This window comes from Antennarius striatus, chromosome 7 (assembly GCF_040054535.1).
Source record: "Antennarius striatus isolate MH-2024 chromosome 7, ASM4005453v1, whole genome shotgun sequence".
Lineage (NCBI taxonomy): Eukaryota > Metazoa > Chordata > Actinopteri > Lophiiformes > Antennariidae > Antennarius > Antennarius striatus.
This window is the reverse complement of record NC_090782.1, coordinates 4,104,275-4,124,014: the sequence shown is the minus strand read 5'-3', so window position 1 is coordinate 4,124,014 and position 19,740 is coordinate 4,104,275. Positions and strand designations below refer to the sequence as shown.

Sequence of the window (19,740 nt, the reverse complement as noted above, 5' to 3'; positions counted from 1 at the left end):
GGATAGTATTTATGAATAATTGTGAAGGAAACTTCCTTCACCTTATTGTAGATGAGATATTTGTGTGGAATCATCCAGACCTTTTTCCAAACAATGTCATTCACAAAACAATTCCAATATGAGACAACATATGAAACAGAAACAACATCTTTCTGGAATAGAGCACGTATATGTCTGTTGTTATTACGGGGAAAGGTCGAAAAACAAATTTTCCCTATGTGAGAATCAATTGGATTGGGTACGGAGAATGAGGGGGGTGGATTGGGAAGATTTCTGAAAAGCATTAAAGTGCCTGATGGGATAGCGTCAAACACTATGGCAAATACCCTGGGAGTAACAGGAAAATCATACTTAGATAAAAATTCTCTATAAGAAAGCAAAAGTTCCTCTCCATTAAACAGCTGACTTACCAGAAGAATTTTGTTCTGAACCCATCTGTCCATAAAAAGTGATTTATTCTTGAAAATAATGTCTCTATTATTCTATATTAAGTACCTGTGAGGCGAGAAGTTATGTTTATAGATTAGAGACCAGATAGAAGAACTTGCCTGTGAAAAGCTGACAATTTCATAGGAAGTTTGTCTACATTATAATTACAACTGAGAATAAAATATAAACCACCAAAGCGAGAGAAGATGTACTGAGGAATGAAGTTCCAAATTGAGACAGGATTTTTGAGAAAGTGTCGAGCCCAATTTATTTTAAATGTATTATTAAGAGTAGCAAAATCTAGGAAGTTAAGCCCCCCATGTTCATAGTTGTTCATAACAACTCCTTTCTTAATATAATGCGTACGATTTTTCCAAATAAAATCAAAAAGTAAAAGGTCAATATTTCTGATAGTTTTATTATCCAGATGTATGGGGAGAGCTGCATAGGTGAGCCGAGAAATACCTTCAGCTTTATTGAGAAGGACTCTGCCTTTAAGCAACAGGTCCCTCTGCAACCACTGATTTAGTTTAACTTTGGTTTTTTGAATGATCGGGTCAAAGTTCAAAATACATCTCAAGTTCTGGTTTTTAGAGATCAAGAGCCCTAAATGAGTGACTTCTTCTTTGACAGGAATATTACAAATGGAATTTGCGTTACTGTTTTTAACAGCTAATAGCTCACATTTATTCAGATTAAGGTATAGGCCAGAGGCCTTAGAGAAATTGGTAAATACATGAAGAGCAACAGGGACTTGGTTAGCATTTTTTAGGAAGAGAGTAGTGTCATCAGCCAGTTGGCTTATAATAACATTTTTGTCAGCTATAGAGATTCCTTGCACTGCACTGTTAGTGATATGGTTTGTGAGAATTTGAGTACAGAGTAAGAAGAGGTAGGGGGAGATGGGGCATCCCTGGCAGATGCCTCGTTTCAAGTTAAACCTTGGAGTCGTGCCATTTTTCATTTTGATTGAGCTGTTGCCGTTGGCATACAGGGTCCGTTTCACAAAGCCGGTTTAGTGGAAAACCAGGGTAAATTAATCCTGAAATCAGGGAAAACCAGGGTTTCCGGTTTCACAGAGGGAGGTAACTTAACCCAGAGTCAGAGGAGTAAACCTAGCCTGTGTCACGAGGTAAACCTCTAGGTTTGTTACCACAGTAACAGACTCTGAAGCTAGCCTGGTCTGGAGGAGGGGCCATGTCACAAAGCAGGTGCAGTGGAAACCCAGAGTATGTTAACCCTGAAATCAGACAAAACCAGGGTTTTCGGTTTCACAAAGGGGGGTAACTTAACCCACAGTTAGAGCAGTAACCCTGACCTGTTTCATGACTCGAGGTAAAGTGAACCTCTGGGTTTGTTACCGCAGTAACAGACTCTGTGAACATAACCTGGTCGGGAGCAGGTTTCATTCCACAAACCCAGGGTTTCCTCTGACTCCGCCCCTTTCACCGCCGCTCGTGCGGCTTCATTTCCTGGTTCTGTCAGACGGAGAGTCTGACCGAAGTAAGGTTTTATAAATAACTCCGTAATTTAAGAGGTGAACATAGCATGTCCGTTTGACGAGGAACCCCTTGATGGAGTTTCTGCATTAATTCACAGAGATTTAAAAAAAATTTGTATCGCGTTCAGATGTCCTGTCATATCCTGTCGGACAGTTCTCTTTGTGATCGGTCAGATGTGAGGATGGATCGGTCAGATGTGAGGATGGATCAGTACCGATCATACTGATCGGTACTGATCCATCCTCACATCTGCAGCAGTGCTATGTGTAGGTAGTGGTCCGGTCAGTTCTTTATTTTTTATATGCAAACATTAGTTTTTCTATACAATGTGAGAGATGCTCAGTGCAGCTCGCCTTGAAACTTGTTCTCCAGTTTTTCTATTTCCCTGGAGATAAACCCATCAGAATCATCAAGCAGGAGTTCCACAGGATTGCAGTTGAATAATGTAGAAATCTCATAAATGAATTTAAAATGATATTCTGTTAATGACATTGTGCTATAACCTCAGAATTGGATTATTAATTTTAATTTCCTTGAGGATTTCCTAATGTAATTGGCTGCACAGATGGTACCCACATTCCCATTTAGGTACATGTAGACTGAACATTGTTTCAACACGTTCAAGACTGCATCATAGACATCTGCAAACAAACATCTGTCCAGATCATGTGATGCTGCAACTACATTTCTGACGTGGAGGTCTGGGTCTGTTCCTGACTCTTCAGTATACTGTATGCTCTTACCTGAGCAGCAGACTGTAATGTGGTCAGTAATCTAGAGATTTGCATAATAATTCACTTGTTTTCATTGTGTAATCCATTCTAATGAATCCACTATACATTACAGGAGAGAGCCTACGACACCCCAGGATGATTCCTGCTATCGAGGACGGCAGAGCAGTGACTCCATCTGCCAGAATTATTTCAGAGTCACCATCACCACCATCACAGCGGGCAATAAAATCATACAATACGCATTTCCGGTGGTAATCTTTATTTCTGACAAATACAAAGTTAGTTGTTGTATTGTTACAATACTTAACATTCTAATAGTTAACACGATTCACCTGTGACCATCACCCACCTCTAACTTGTACTCCAGCATTTCTATGTCCTGATCTGTCCTCCTAATCTGGAGGTCCTAGTAAACCATTTCTATTTTCAGTATTTCTTTAGAAAGTGAATCTATAAACCTCTTTAGCAGATAGATGGGAATACAGTACATGACGAGGACAATAAAACATAGTTACATATGCATTCCACAGAATGAACCACTGGTGGTCACTGAGTGTCTATTTCACTGTGATAGTCTGCAGTTGGGACCCTTCTGCTGCTGTCCATCCATGCTCTGTTAAAAAGGGTTTGAGAATGTGTTAATACTTCAGTAGAGGATAAATGTCACACTCTGTATCCCACTAGAATGTGAAGCAATGGGAAGAGAACAATCAGTAACATAAAATATTATCCCACCTTTGTTTTCTTCAATTCCTTGTTCATTTCTTTCTTTCTTTATTAATCAATATTAACTCCTGTGTGTATCATGTGACTAAAACAGACAGAAAATAAAACCTGGAATACCTTAAGGCGGTTATAAGCAGTACAATGTCACAGCCACTGATGTAAGAACTAAAGCAGTTTTGGCTATGACTGTATCAAACGAGCTACATGTCAGCTCTTGATTTCAGTTCTTAGATAATATCGGTGTACGCAATGGTGTGAATATCCTTCTCAACTCTTTTTGTAACGTTCATATGCCGATTTACTGTTTTATCTACACAACAATAAAACATTTTAATGTATTTCATTATTTAACAGAACCTGATATAGATGAGAGCGCATTTATGTGCGTGAAAAGAGCATTATGTTGGTGATAAAACAACTGAACAGTCAAACGTACACCTAATATTTACTGTATAATATCAAACATAATGAGAATGAGAGGATCCATAACGAGATGATGAAGTCTGACCTGTGTGAACGATGTTTTTATACTTCATTCTCAGCTGCTGACGTGCCCTTCTCCCCCCACTGGATCGCACCTAAATAAAATAAATTAATAAACTATTCTTGAAGCCGTTTACTTCCGTTTCTGTTAAACTGCGGGTCAATTTACTCTGGGTTAGAAAAACTAACCCTGAACCGCATTTGTGAAACCGAAATCCCTGGTTTTTCCAAGTTCAGGGTAAAGCAACCCAGAACCACAGGTTTACCTCAGGGTAGGTTAACCCTGCCTTCGTGAAATAGGCCCACAGAGTCTTAATAGCCGTGCAAAAAAATTCACCAAAACCTAACTTCTTTAAGCAGCGAAAGATGAATTGGTGTTCAATCGTGTCGAAGGCCTTATAGAAATCAAGGAAGAGGATAAAACTTTCGTCAGAAATCAACTCAGAATACTCAAGGATGTCTAGGAAAAGTCTAATATTGTTAGATATATGTCTATTTCTCATAAAGCCCGACTGAGTCTCATCTATTATTGTATCTAAGATCTCTTTAATTCTTTTGGCGAGAATAAGGGCAACAATTTTGTAATCACTGTTGAGTAAACAGATGGGTCTCCAATTATCGAGAGACAGCACATCTTTTTTAGATTTTGGAATTAAGGTTATAAGACCTTGTGTGAGACTAGGAGGAAGGGCATTTTTTCCTATACTTTCTAAGAAAACCTGTAGAAGAAAAGGGGCTAAACGTGTTGAAAAGGCTTTGTAAAATTCTGCGGTTAAACCATCATTACCTGGTGATTTGTTATTCTTAAGAGCAGCGATGGCATCAGACACTTCTTCTACAGTAAAAAAGGTGTCACAAAAGTCCTTATCCACAGTACTGAGGATGCATAAGTCTTTAATTGAGTCTAAAAATAAAGAGGCATGCTCTTGGTTGTATTGTGAGCTATAAAGGTTGCTATAAAAATTACAGCAATAGTTTGAGATTAGTTTAGCATCGTCAGTTATGACGCCATTTATATTTAATTGATGGATGGTGTTGGTTTTAGCACGCACTTTTTCAAGCCTAAAAAAATACGCAGAATTTTCTTCCCCTTCTTCTAACCATCTCTTCCTGGATCTAATAAATGCACCTTCCGCCTTGCGACGATAAATGTCATCTAAATTTTTTTGAAGGTCTAAAAAATTAAGTCTATCCTCTTCAGTGATTTCATCAGGGGGTCTTTGAAAGAATAAGGTGATTTTTGTTATAAATTCTTCTTCCTCTGCTCTTTTAGATTTAGAAATTGGCGACCCATATCTTCTTAAGAATTTACCTGCTTCAAATTTGAACAGTTCCCAATTGGTGCTGTACAATTTTTCTCTTTCAACCTTGTTCCAGAAATGTGAAATCAATTTACAGATTTCAGATTTAACTGCATCATGCTCTAACAAAGAGTAGTTTAATAAACAGGATGATACAAGTTTTGAACCTACACTTATTATATACGTAGAGTTTCTTGCCCAAGTGCAATACCATGAAGCTCGGTTCATCATATGGAGAAATCTGAAACAGATTTGTCAAATTTTTGTGTGTGGTATTATATAAAGCAGTGTTCAATCTCTTTTTGAAAAAGTTGAGATTCTGTGAAATTGTAACTAGAAACAGAATTTCATGATAACCAAAACATTGAAAACTAATGTTTAATTGAAAGTAGCACAAAAACAACACATTACATCTTGAAATGACAAATTTTGTTTTTGAAAATTATATGGCCATTTTAAACTTCATGTCATATTATTATTATTATTATTATTATTATTATTATTATTATTATTATTATTATTATTATTATTATTATTATTATTATTATTATTATTATTATTATTATTATTATTATACAGATCTGACTGAATGTAGCTGCAAGAAATTCAGATCTCACTGGTCTTAATACTAGAACCTCATCTACTATGTTTTATCCTATCATCTTAATTTTTTTCTTGATGTATTGTTTTTATTTATTTTCTTAGTGTCTTGACAGGCACTTAATAAATAAAACAAATTATCATTTATATTATTATTATTACTATATGCTAGGTGTATTAAGAGTGCAAACATTGTTGTAATAGTACAATTATGGCTGCACAAGGAAGTGTATTTTTATCTTATCCAACAGGGTAGTTGGATCTTGAAGGACGGCTGGAAGTTTGTTCCTGTTCAAGAAGGCAGCCAATCCCAGAGAGATGAGAAACAGGACCAGAGGGCGCATGAATGATCTCTTGGGTTTGGGTTCATCACTGGGCCGAGTCTGCATTGGTTGAGCCACTCTCTCCATCTGAGTGAGGATGGCCTGACGGGCATCAGCCCACTTTCCTGGTCCTCTGAGACGGTACTGGTATGGTGAGCAGGGACCAAACATCACCATCAGCCACAACCTCGGATCAGTTAAGAGCAACCTCAAGAAGTTGGGTCGAACCCCGACCAGCTCTGCTATCTCATCCATCCATAGTCGACTTGGATGGTGCTTCTCAGACTGGCGACATATCTGAAAAAGGGAATATGTTGTGATGTTGTGGTAGAAAAGTTGTTACTTCTAATATCACCCTGTTCAAATAGTTACACAAGTCTTTTTTGTTAAAATGTTTTTGGCTAAATCTACATATCCAAATACGCTACTGATTACAAAGTCTGATTCAGTACCTTTCAGCCATTGTCTGTTTCTTGCACTGGATATCTTTTAGCATTGAGCTCATCGAGGGAAGCTTGATGCAGCCTGGGGAGACATTGAGACAGTGCCTAGCTCTTGTCATGTCTTCAGACAATTAAGCTTTGCTCTGTTTTCTTTTCCTAACATGTTATTTCATTCCAGATCCTGTCTCATCTGCAGTCAGTTCATTCCCTGCAGCCACTCCCCAATCTCTCTCCACACTTCAAAAGCCAGCTTAGCCTTCTGCTCTCTGCCAGATTCTTTTAGTGTTCGCCCTGACTCTCCAGTCCTTGATTCCTGTCGGTTATTCTGATTCCTGTTACTGACCCAGCCTGTTTCCCGGACCCTGCCTTTCGTCGATCCCTTCTGGATTTGTCTGCCTGGTTTGTTGGAATGCCTTTTGGTGTATGAACTGCCTGATTTTGGACTCTGCCTGTTTGCTTGCCGTCTGCCTGACTCGTCTGCTGTTTGGACTGCTTACCTGGTACCTGACCCCTGCTTGTCCTATTGAACATGTTTTTGGACTTGACCCGCCTGCTTCACTGTTGTGCTTTTGGGTTCTGACCACCAGTCTTGTTCGAGCCTTGACAGCTCTCTTAAATGGAAAAACACCCTAAAAACAATATAAATTTTTGTTTGGACAAGATCTGTGATACCTTTAAAGACTCTTGTGGCCCATCTGGCCTGCATCTCAGAGATGGGCATAATGGCGCCCAGAGGCTGCACAAGACCAATGATGGCCAGAGTGTGGTGGGCCAACTCAGGAGGAAACACATATTTATACAGAGATGCTTTGTTCTCAGTCACTGAGACCACATTTGAGGCCAGAAATGGAAAGGTAAATGAATAACCTGTAGCAAACACCTGCAAGACATGAGGCACCTATTAGCGTCACCCTTTGACCAACAATAGCCAACTACAGAAATCTAAGGAGGATAGACGTATGTATCAAGAACCCACCACTAGGTCAACATTCTCCACCATGCTTCCATCATCAAACTCCACACTGGACCTGTGGAATCTGCGTATATTTGGCTTCACCTGAATTGTTCCAGACAGGATACGGTTGGGAAGCTCGTCATTCACTGTAGGAGTTTGGCTGAACAACCTGGCATTTATATAACATCACCCATGCACAGAATAAGCAGTTTTAATATGTTTCTCTTCATCTGTCACATAGAGTACACTTTTTCTGTCATTCTAACATTTGTTTAATCCTCGGTGAATCTAAACACACATCTAAACTGTATTATGTCTGTGAAGTAGGTCAAATTGCATCTAGAATTTACATACTGTAATTGCCGATTTCAGATTTGACTTTTTTTCGCCATTCTGCTAAGCAGGTAGTGATATATGTTCATCTAAACTAAAGTATTGAAAGCACAGATCCAGAGCTTTCCATTTAGAGACCAAAATCTCTGTTACAGCAGTGTCAACTGTGTGTATGGTAAAGCCATAAAGTCAAAATTACGACAAATAACAAAGAGCCAACACAAACATCAAATGAAGTACAGTACCTGTGCTTTGGTTTAAGATTGTACAGAGCATGGTCAAATCTGTTATTCAATAGATGCTCCATCACTCCACAGAAAAAACCAAAGGGAAGGATACGGCGAGCAACATTCACCACCCTGTTAAAAACCAAATCAAAGGGCAACCCAGCGTTTCCAACTCGTTCCATGATCCAGGCCCCCCGCCGAGTGCTCAGGTACACCTAGAAAGAGAATGAAATCTCATCAGTCATCATGCTAGTAGCAATCAAGAACTCCACATAGACAATTATCAATTATTGGCACACTAGCTGTAATAAATAAAGTCTAAATAGATTAATATTCAAATTTAGCAACATCAATTTTGAAAAGTGAACAAGATTTATTTCAACAAATTAGTACCTGTCATCAGGAGTCAATAGACAGACACGATTCATTCATTCATTCATTCATTCATTCATTCATTCATTCATTCATTCATTCATTCATTCATTCATTCATTCATTCATTCATTCATTCATTCAATCATCTGATTCTTCTGATTTCATTGGCCACGGTGGTTGCTGGAGCCCATCCCAGCAGGCAGAGGACACTCCAGGCATGATACCGGTGCACTCTGGAGCCACACGAAAGACAAAGAATCACTCACACACAGTCACACCTACAGACAATGTGGGGTGGTCAATTCACATGTTTTTGGAGTTAGAAACCGGAGAGAACCCAGGGGAACACGGGGAGTACATACATACTCAGCACAGAAAGGACTCTAACTTGGAGCCTTCTCGCTGTGAGGCAACAGTGCTACTGCCACTGTGCTGCCAGTGATCCAAATTAGAATCAAGCATTTACTCAGACTGTGTAGCCGCAAGAGGACACAAGCCAGTGTCTTATTGTGCCGGTCCCAAGCCCGAATAAATACAGAGGGTTGCGTCAGGAAGGGCATCCGGCATAAAACTTTTGCCAAATCAAAGATGCGAATCAAACCTATGACTTCCATACCGGATCGGTCGAGGCCCGGGTTAACAACGACCGCCATTGGCGCTGTTGACCTACAGGGCGCCGGTGGAAATTGGATTACTGTTGGTCGAAGAAGGAGAGGAGGAAAGTGCGTTTGCTCGAAGAAAGAGAAGAGGAACACCAAGAGTATAGGACTAAGAGTAGGGACGTTGAATGTTGGAACTATGACAGGAAAAGGTAGAGAGTTGGTTGACATGATGCAGAGAAGGAAGGTAGACATACTGTGTGTACAGTAGACCAGGTGGAAAGGTAGCAAGGCTAGAAGTTTAGGAGCAGGGTTCAAGTTGTTCTATCATGGTATAGATGGGAAGAGAAATGGAGTAGGAGTTATCTTGAAGGAGGAGTTTGTTAGGAATGTCCTGGAGGTAAAAAGAGTGTCGGATAGAGTGATGAGTCTGAAGCTAGAAATAGAAGGTGTGATGTTCAATGTTGTTAGCGGGTATGCTCCACAGGTAGGATGTGAGCTGGAGGAGAAGGAGAAATTCTGGTCGGACTTTGATGAAGTGACGCAGAGCATGCCTAGAAGTGAGTTGTCATTGGAGCAGACTTCAATGGACATGTTGGTGCAGGAAACAGAGGTGATGAGGAAGTGATGGGCAGATTTGGTATCCAGGAGAGGAACGCAGAAGGACAGATGGTAGTTGACTTTGCAAAAAGGATGGAAATGGCTGTAGTGAATACTTTCTTCCAGAAGAGGCAGGAACATAGAGTGACCTATAAGAGTGGCGGTAGGAGCACACAGGTAGAGTACATCGTGTGTAGACGGTGAAACCTGTAGGAGATCAGTGACTGCAAAGTAGTGGTAGGTGAGAGTGTAGCCAAACAGCATAGGATGGTGGTGTGTAGGATGACTCTGGTGGCGGAGGAAGATGAAGAGGGCAAAGGCAGAGCAGAAGATGAAACGGTGGAAACTAAAAAAGGAAGAGTGTTGCATGACTTTTAGGAAGGAGTTAAGACAGGCTCTGGGTGGTCAGGAGGTGCTTCCAGATGACTGGACAACTACAGCTAATGTGATCAGGGAGACAGGTAGGAGAGTACTTGCTGTGTCATCTGGAAGGAAAGTAGATAAGGAGACTTGGTGGTGGAATGAGGAGGTACAGGAGTGTATACAGAGAAAGAGGTTAGCTAAGAGGAAGAGGGACACTGAGAGGACTGAGGAGAGTAGACAGGAGTACAGGGAGATGCAGCGTAAGGTGAAGGTAGAGGTAGCAAAGGCCAAACAAGAAGCTTATGATGACTTGTATGCTAGGTTGGACAGTAAGGAGGGGGAGACTGATCTATACAGGTTGGCAAAACAGAGAGACAGAGATGGTAAGGATGTGCAGCAGGTTAGGGTGACTAAGGATAGGGGTGGAAGTCTATTGACAGGTGCCAGTAGTGTGATGACTGTTGTGGACCAGGAAGTAGCAAAGATCAGTCAGGATGAAGTGAGGAGGGCACTGGGGATGAAGAGTGGAAAGGCAGTCGGTCCTGACTATGATGTTTGCAGATGACATTGTGATCTGCAGTGAGAGCAGGGAACAGGTGGAGGAGAAGCTAGAGAGGTGGAGGTTTGTCCTGGAAAGGAGAGGAATGAAGGTTAGCCGCAGTAAGACAGAATACATGTGTGTGAATGAGAGGGACCCAAGTGGAAGAGTGAAATTACAGGGAGAAGAGATCAAGAAGGTGGAGGATTTGAAGTACTTAGGGTCAACAGTCCAGAGCAGTGGAGAGTGTGGAAAAGAGGTGAAGAAGCGTGTACAGGCAGGATGGAACGGGTGGAGAAAAGTGTCAGGTGTGATGTGTGATAGAAGAGTTTCAGCTAAAATGAAAGGAAAGGTGTACAAAACTGTGGTGAGACCAGCGATGTTGTTTGGTCTAGAGACAGTGTCACTGAAGAAAAGACAGGAGGCAGAGCTGGAGGTAGCAGAGATGAAGATGCTGAGGTTCTCTTTGGGAGTGACCAGGATGGATAGGATCAGGAATGAGTACATCAGAGGGACAGCACATGTTAGAGGTTTTGGAGATAAAGTCAGAGAGGCCAGACTGAGATGGTTTGGACATGTCCAGAGGAGAGATAGTGAATATATTGGTAGAAGGATGCTGAGTTTTGAACTGCCAGGCAGGAGGCCTAGAGGAAGACCAAAGAGGAGGTTTATGGATGTAATGAGGGAAGACATGAAGGTAGTTGGTGTGAGAGAAGAGGATGCAAAGGACAGGGTTAGATGGAGGCAGTTGATTTGCTGTGGCGACCCCTGAAGGGAAAAGCCGGAAGGAAAAGAAGAAGATTTACAACATACAAATGTACAATCAAAATTCTCCAAAAGTTGGGATGCTATTAAACAATGTTTTGCAAATGTCATAAACCCATATTTTTTCAAAATATAACACCACAGATTTTGACTTTAAACTTTAAAACAAACAAATACACACACACACACACACACACACACACACACACACACACACACACACACACGCACGCACGCACGCACGCACACACACACACACACACACACACATACACACACACACACCAGAGAGATGGTGGAGTCACTCGATGCCATGTAGTGATCGGTGCCTTGCTCAAGGGCACCTAGGCAGAGCCCAGGAGGTGAGCTAGTACATCTCCAGTTACCGGTCCACTCTCCATCCTGTGGATCCATCCATTGTTCTCGAACCAACTAACATCCAGTTCTCAATTCAAGTCTCTGCATGCACCATTCCTTTCTACTGGTGAGAGATCTATACTTCAAACATGCCAGTTCAGTACTGCAAAGCCATGCTGTTGGAATGGACGTATGTGGTTTAACATTACCTTGCAAGGCCTTCCCTTTCAGAGACATTGTCTGGAAGGGAATATATAATGCTGTAAAACCTCAATGTACATCTCAGCATTGATGGTGCCTCCAGATGCGTAAGCTGCACACACCGTGTGGACATGTGAACTGACTAGATAACAAGCTGCCTGGATCCTGCCTGTCTTCTTTAACACACAGGACATGACATCCACGGTTTCCAAAAAGAGTTTTCATTCATCTGCCCACAAAAACAGACAGCATAGTGACACAGTGGGTAGTGCTGCTGTCTCAAAGCAAGAAGTTTCAGGGTTTGATTCTTTTCTGTATGGAGTTTGTATGTCCTCCCCATGTTTGGAAAGCTTCTCTCAAGATTCACTGATTTCCCCCCATCATTAAAAAGACGCAATACAAGTGAATTACTCAAACCAAATTCTTTATGAGCATGAATGGTTATTTTGTCTTTCATATTACCCCATGATGAGCTGGAATATTTTCCAGGGTGGACTACACATTTTGCCTGTAGCCAGCTAAGATAGACTCCAGTAGACCCAAAACCCACAAGGTGGAGAATTGGCTCAAGGTGAGATGATTATGATCCTCTTCAAGAAAACTAATGAATAACCAGAAAACAGACTTCCATTTTGCCTGAGACCATTATAAATGAGCTGTGGGCCAAAAAGGATAGCTAGATGTGTGTGTTCTTCTTTAAACAGCTTCAATTTAAATTTGTGGATTGCAATTGCACAGTGAACTGTGTTGACAGATAATACTTGATAATTTTGATGTGCTCCTCAGCCCATGCAATGATCCAGTAGAACAACATGCTTGTTTTAAATAAGAGGGTTGAGGGGAAGTTTCCACTAAAAATGTTTAGACTTAATTTGACAGATTGGTGAATCTCTGCCTATCATTGACAGACGATGCCTCTCTGAACTGTTTCTGTTATGACCAGTCATGTTACTGACCTATTGCGAATTGGCAACATTACCTGTAACTGTCAGTGCACTTCCAGGTGATTTTGGTTTATGACAATAATATTACCAGTTTCTTTTTCACCTGTTCCAACTTGTTTGAGATGTGTTGCTGTCATGAAATAGCTTGTTGATTGATTGATTGATTGGTTGATTAATTGATTGACTGATTCAAGATTAATAAAGTATTACAAAAAAATAAATAAACTAAAAATTATCAAATATTTTCAATGAAAAGAAAAAAAGTCTTTGTTTCAATTTGTGATATGTTGTTTATTTTCTATTGGAGAAAACTATAGGTTGTTGAGATTTTTGAATAGTTGCATTCTGTTTTTAATTTACAGTACATTTAACACGGGAAATGTTTTTTGAGTTGCAATATCGATGAAGTGAACTCACCATCAGGAGTTAGATGAGCAAAGCACATTTAGCTCCAGTATGATGTCACTTAACTCTGTGGTTGGACCTTCAGATTTCAATTCTTTTATATATTTTTAGCAATAATATTAATATTTAGTTTCTGTTTGTGGTGTTACATCACCTGGATTGTTCAGTAAATCTGCTATAAGAGAATCTTTCTCAGACATGTATATCATCTAGAGAGTGTGTAACTATTTCATCCAACCTGCTTGGCGACTCTGCTCAGCTCCACTGAAATATCTCCTCCAGAGTTTCCTATTCCAATCACTACAACCTTTTTATCCCTCCACTCCTCAGGAGTCTTATAGTCTCGGCTATGGAAATTCTTTCCCTTGAAAGTGTCGAGACCTGAAAAAAAAAAAGACATGTTCAATCACTGATGTCAGTCAAGGCTCAGAACATTATTTTGACGCCATTATTTGCTTTGGGTGGCACTTTTTGCTGTTGACACAATATCCATCCATCTTCACGCAGACAAGATGATTGCAATTGTCTAATTCACAGCCACTTATCTCTTCTGGCTGCAGGCGAGAGGCTAGGTCATTGTGTGGATACAGGAAATAAAAACAACCATTCATGTTCACACCTATAAACAATTTTGGTGTGACCAATTCACCTACACTGAATTATTTGTGGAAGTTAGGGAGAACATGGAAACTCCACACAGAAAGGAACAAACCTTTTCGCAGCGAGGCAACAGTGCTAGTCACCTTGCCGCCTGATACCACATCACGGTTTGATGATATACTGTATGCTGGTTCATCCTGTGTAAAAAGTTGATTTACAACATATATGGCTTGTCAGTGTTACCTGGGAAGTCCTGCAGTGGCATGTTGGGGTTGCAGTGATGTCCAATACAGATCATCACAGCATCAAAAACGTGTTTCTCCTTTTTTCCATGCTTGTTCTCTGACTCAACATCCCACTGGCCTGAATGAGAAAAATCTGATCTCTGCTTCACCTGCAAGACTTTGGTCTAAACAAGAAAGACATATTAAAGGTTTCCTCATAACAATAAAATATTGAGTATGACTCGTTTTCTACATATTTAACCATCTGGTTTGTTTCATTAAGCTGCATTTTATACTTGAAGTTACAGTGAAGATATTACATTTTTTCAGGTGCAGAAAAATTTAGCTTCGGAGAAGAAGCCAGTAAAGCATCCTTACATTGAAGTGTATGTACTTGATGAGCTGGAAGTTATCAGCATACATTCGAAAATAGTCAATGATGAGGGAGTTGTGCATGAAGTTGGGGAAGTGTCCAGGAATGGGAAAGTCACTGAAACACATAATCTCCTTGGAGGTGTTGATGATGAGAGAGTGATAAATGCTGGCTCTATCGGGTTCTGCATTCTCCTGAAATAATAACCAAGTAGTGGGAATATATTCGCCTTAGATTACAAACAGTGTAAATGAAAGTTGTAACTGAACACAGTGTGACTCACCTTAAACCTCCACAGCCCACCGATGTCGTCGCTGCTTTCGAAGCAGACGGGCTCCAGCCCCTCATCCAGACAGCATCTGATACAGGCCAGACCTGTACTCCCTCCTCCAACCACAGCCACACACTGACATGCTTTACCTCTGTCATGAACCAAATTGGTACAGTAAAAGATTTGATTGAAGATTAGATGCCTTCAAGAGTTGTACACAAGTGGAAGATGTCCTTAATTGTTAACATTAAGACTGTTAGGTATAGGTGCCCTTTCGTTAAACAAAACAAGCGATTCAGAAAAAACTCCAAATGCAATACTGGATAAATGTATGTAGTCTTTCATCAACACCGTAAGACTTTCTCACAAACAAAGAAACCATTTAAATTCTAAGAAAGTGCAAAATCACTCAGATATCGAAGGCAATAAGACAGAAAAGTTGCAAATAATTTGAATTAACAGCCCCAATTTAGAGTAAAAACAATTCCGTCTACGTCTCATACCTCAGTCTCATACCTCATTCACTCATATAAACAATAACATACAGAAAAGTTGTAAACAATTTGATTTAATAGCCCAAATTTGAAATAAAAGCAATTATGTCTACTTTTCATACCTCAATCCAAGGGTACAAGAGTAATTTTCTTGAAGGTTAATCTCTAGACTTGTTACGGTTTCCAAGAGAGTCAGAGTGTCAATTAATAACAAACTTTTAATCAGTCCAAAGTCAAATCCAGGCAGGGGTCAAAACCAGAAGATAAGAACAAAGACGGTACAAATGCGGCAGGCAAAAAATGTAATCCAACAGACAGGCCAAGGTCATTCACGTGGCATAAAAAGACGAAAATCGTGGTCAAAACGATTGACCACGTTTTGACCACGAGGTCAAAATCCATAAAATCACAGATAAGGCAAGGCAAAACTTGTGATCGTAAATAGTGATGGGCAGATGAAGCCCCATGAAGCATTGAAGCTTTTCATCCCAGTTGGTTCACGCTGGTTTGAAGCTTCATGAGGCTTCATTTGCTCTAGTACGACATCTATTGGGGGCTAAACTATCAGTTGGCATGAGTTTGAAGTGTGTGGCATTTTGCAGAAAGCCTGTGAATAAAACTGTCTGCAAAATAAAGAAGTATATGTATATTTTAGTGATTCTAATACCTGTATATACAGTACATTTACATACACACACACACACCAGCAGTATGAAAAGTGATTATTTGAACATGAGTAAAAAGAAAATAAACATACAGTGAGCGTAGAGTGGTTGGGGCAATGATTGTGCTTCTGTAACATTGAGGTATGGCCAGTGATTATGCTTTGGTGACATCACTGGTCAGTCAGTCAGTCATCTTCAGATTACCACCGCTATATCCGGGTCACGGGGAGCCAGAGCCCATCTTGGCGGCATAGGGCGTGAGGCGGGGGACACTCCGGGCACAACGCCAGTGCACCGCGGAGCCAAACACAAAGACACACTTCGGAGCTTCGATCCCCAGCGTCACATCACTACAGAAAACCAGGAAGTACATGAACTGAAAACCAATAAACAAAAGACAAAGTCAGGAACATATGAAAAAGGCAAAACAGAACAAGGCAGATGCAGATCATCACAAAACTGATTAGACTTCATGAAGTTGTTAAGAATTTAGGTAAATTGGGAAAAATAGTTCAGCTTCACTTATATACAATGATTTGGAGAACGATTGTCAGGTTTTTCTGTTTAAAGAACACAGGGTGCATATAGTTCATTTATTTTCATGGCTGATAATCCTACAAGAGACCGGAAACATCTTCACTGTGGCGATAGGATTTGGTTACAAAGAGCTCTGTGTCAGCAGAGCAAAGGAATGGCTGCAATTCAGGACACAATGACAGAGAGGAAATAATTAATTGTGAAAGGTTTGTGTACTTACTGCAGGAGCCCTGAGGCTAGCCTGCCAGGGATGGACAATCATCACAGCAGAAACGTTGGACCAGTCTGAGAATTAATTTGTGTTATTTATGAAAACTTTATCTCTGTTAGATGGTAGAAGCCACAGTCTACGTGCAGAATGACTACTGTTTCAATATCATAACAACAAACACAACTGTGATGAATGAGCGAAACTAAACATTCATTAGGTACAACACAGTAACTGCTAAAATGCAAAAGTAAGTTGTCAGTAAAAATATGTAATAACTTAAAATTAGGTGCGCATGTTATTTCCACTAGAAAGAAAACATGCATCCCTATTATGATGACAGCAGAAGATGATTAGTAACGTGAAAACCCCATTTAATTTGCATTGAGTTCAGATTGGCTGGGGTTGCTTATGGTGTAACAACTCCAGCCAATTTTAGGTCATATCTGAATTAATGATATACGTTGCGACCGGTTCGGCATCAAAAATTAAGTGCTGACAAATTGTGAAATTCCAAAAGAAGATTCCTGAATGGGATGAAGGTTTATGTGGTGCACTTATATTTTGCCATTACATTTTGGGGACATTTGGAGAAAAAAAAATAAAAATAAAATACTGGAAAGTACTAATAGGAACTTTATTTATTTCTGGAGCAATGACATAAAACAAGATAGAGACAGAGTGGAGGTGACAGATCCACTCAGCAGCCTCACCAAACCAAAATGAAGCTGCTGAAGTGGGTGCATGGATTTTGAAAATGTTATGTATAACCTGGAAAGGGGTTGAAGATTTCACAAGGCAGCCAACCTGGCTAAGAGAGACCCAACTATCCCAAGACTCAGAATCGAGAGGACCACATAAACTAAATATACCCAAACTCTCTACTGACAAGTATAGCTGGACCAATAATGGGGCTACTCCTACAAGAGATAAGGCAGAAGAAAAGTTCTGGGGCAGGAGTGGTTTCAAGGTTGAGCTAGGTTGTGTCACCACTCCTGACTGAACTTCAGTTTATTCCTTATTTCTATCCATATCAGTGTTTCCCTGTATTCACCTCTCCTGTCTTTTCAGACCCTTGTCCACCTCCCTGCATGAAATCAAGCTCATTCCCATCACTTGTGTTTCTGTGGCCACCTGCTGCTCATCCCTCAATCAACCTCCACATTACTTACACCTTGTTAAGCCATTGTTTCCCTGTCAGATTGTTAGCGTTTACACCTACTGTACTTGCCAGTAATGATGATGACAAGATGAAGCCTATAAAGCACTGAAGCGTTCCATACGTGTAGTTCAGACATGGGCCAAAGCTTCATAGTGCTTCATGTGGTCTACTGTACCATCAAGTGGACAGTAAATCTGTAAAGTATTGACATAATTTGTGATTATGTTCAAGCAGTTTCTTTTTTTGAGATTATTTTACCCGCTTTCAAAATACCCTTTCACAGGGTACAGATGAAGCTGGGGTACACAGACTCTTGATAGCCGTCTGCACTGTATCTTCTACAGTATATTAGACCTGTTCAAGTACACATCTATTTTCTCTTACTTTGAAGGATTCAAGTGGTCGTCAAAGATACCACAGTGATATACACCAGCATTACAAACCTACAAAATTAGATTGGTATACAAGCAATAGTTGAAGACCAAATGTAAAATGTATTTAATAAAATACAAGTAATCTGTTTTTTTTGTCGTTTTCTCTGGGCAAATGAATTCCTCTGTGTGTTGCAAACAAATTGAAAGGGGTTTTGAGTCCTACTGAGATCCGAGCACTTCTAACTTGTGTGAAATTGTTTGGACACTGTTCTTGTACATACTGAGACAGCTTTAACTGATGAGGACCTTTGCTTTTGCTCTCTAAGTCACAATAAGTCTTCAGCTCTGGCTTGGTGGCCGGAATGCTGCTCTCTGTCTCTCGTTCTCTGTCTTTTTGTCATCTGCCTCACTGGTCTGCTCTCTGTCACCTCCAAGAGACTCCCCTCTCTCTCTTTTTATTGTTAAACTGAATAGCATATAGTGTTTTATGCTATTGATTCTAAGCAGGTAACATCATATAATATCATATTAATGAGTGGGTGAAGGTCCCAGACTAGCTTAGGTCTAACGTAACACATGCATCATTTAGCCAATGTCAAAAACTTTAGATAGCCATATTTTCAAATGTCAGCCTGAAGCAATATTTCTGTTAGCTTGCTATCTAGCTAGTTGTTAGCTTAACTAACACACACAGAATGCTCACTTTCAACATGTTCCCATAATGTCAATTATGGGAACATGTTGTTATCGATACTCTGCTCAGGACTAGACAACCCTGGCCTGCATAACATAACTAAACACACCAGAAGTCACAGTCATGGTGGCTTTATTACGAATAAAACACTGCTCTGGCTGCACACACCCTGACACCCTCATGTCGCAATTAAAACATAAACATACCATCACTCAAACACCACTTTTTAACTGGAACATTAACAGTTCCATAAGTCTTTGCAGCTGTTGCAGCAGATCACATCACCTGACGTGAGCATAATAATAATAATAACAATAATGACTTTTATTGCATCTCGCTTGAAAGAGTTGATATATTGTAATTGTCCGTTTGTTCGATTCGTCCGTTAGTATGTCCACCAAATATCTTCACAACCGTTGCAGATAGAAGATGAAACAAAAAGCACATTACTAAGGCGGCAAAGGGGACCAAAATGAGATGATGAACTTGACCTTGAGAAAACTAGGTGAAGGTCAAATTTAAACTTTTGTACAGTCAGGAATCAGATAAGATAGACAGACGAGGGAGAAGGCCAGTGTGAGTAAGACCATAGATCTATCCACTAGATTTGATCTATGTTCAAAGTTAGTGCGTCTTTGACCTACTGAAGCTTTGACCCTGACCTACCCCTAAGTAGGTCAGGGTAAGTCGCGGGATGTTGCAGTCTCTGACTGCCTTGTTTGTAATGCACTTGACATTGCAGAAACAATCTCAAAGTGCTAAAGAAGAATAAAAACAAGATGAGTTATATGCATAAAAATTTTAAAAGAGAATAAGGAAAGGCTTGTTTTTAAAAAAGGGTTTCAAAGTTGTTGTTTTTAAATCAGCCACTGTAGAGCAGGAAGTGCATTCCATAGACAGTGTTGGGCTGAAGGCATGGTCTATCTACGACAGAGT

At 40.2% G+C, this 19,740-nt stretch overlaps 1 pseudogene; it reads right to left on the bottom strand.

Annotated features, from left to right (window-relative positions):
* Nucleotides 1–5,984: 5,984 nt before the first annotated feature.
* On the bottom strand, nt 5,985–18,986 carry LOC137598777 (flavin-containing monooxygenase 5-like; annotated as a pseudogene).
* Between the last annotated feature and the right edge of the window lie 754 nt (nt 18,987–19,740).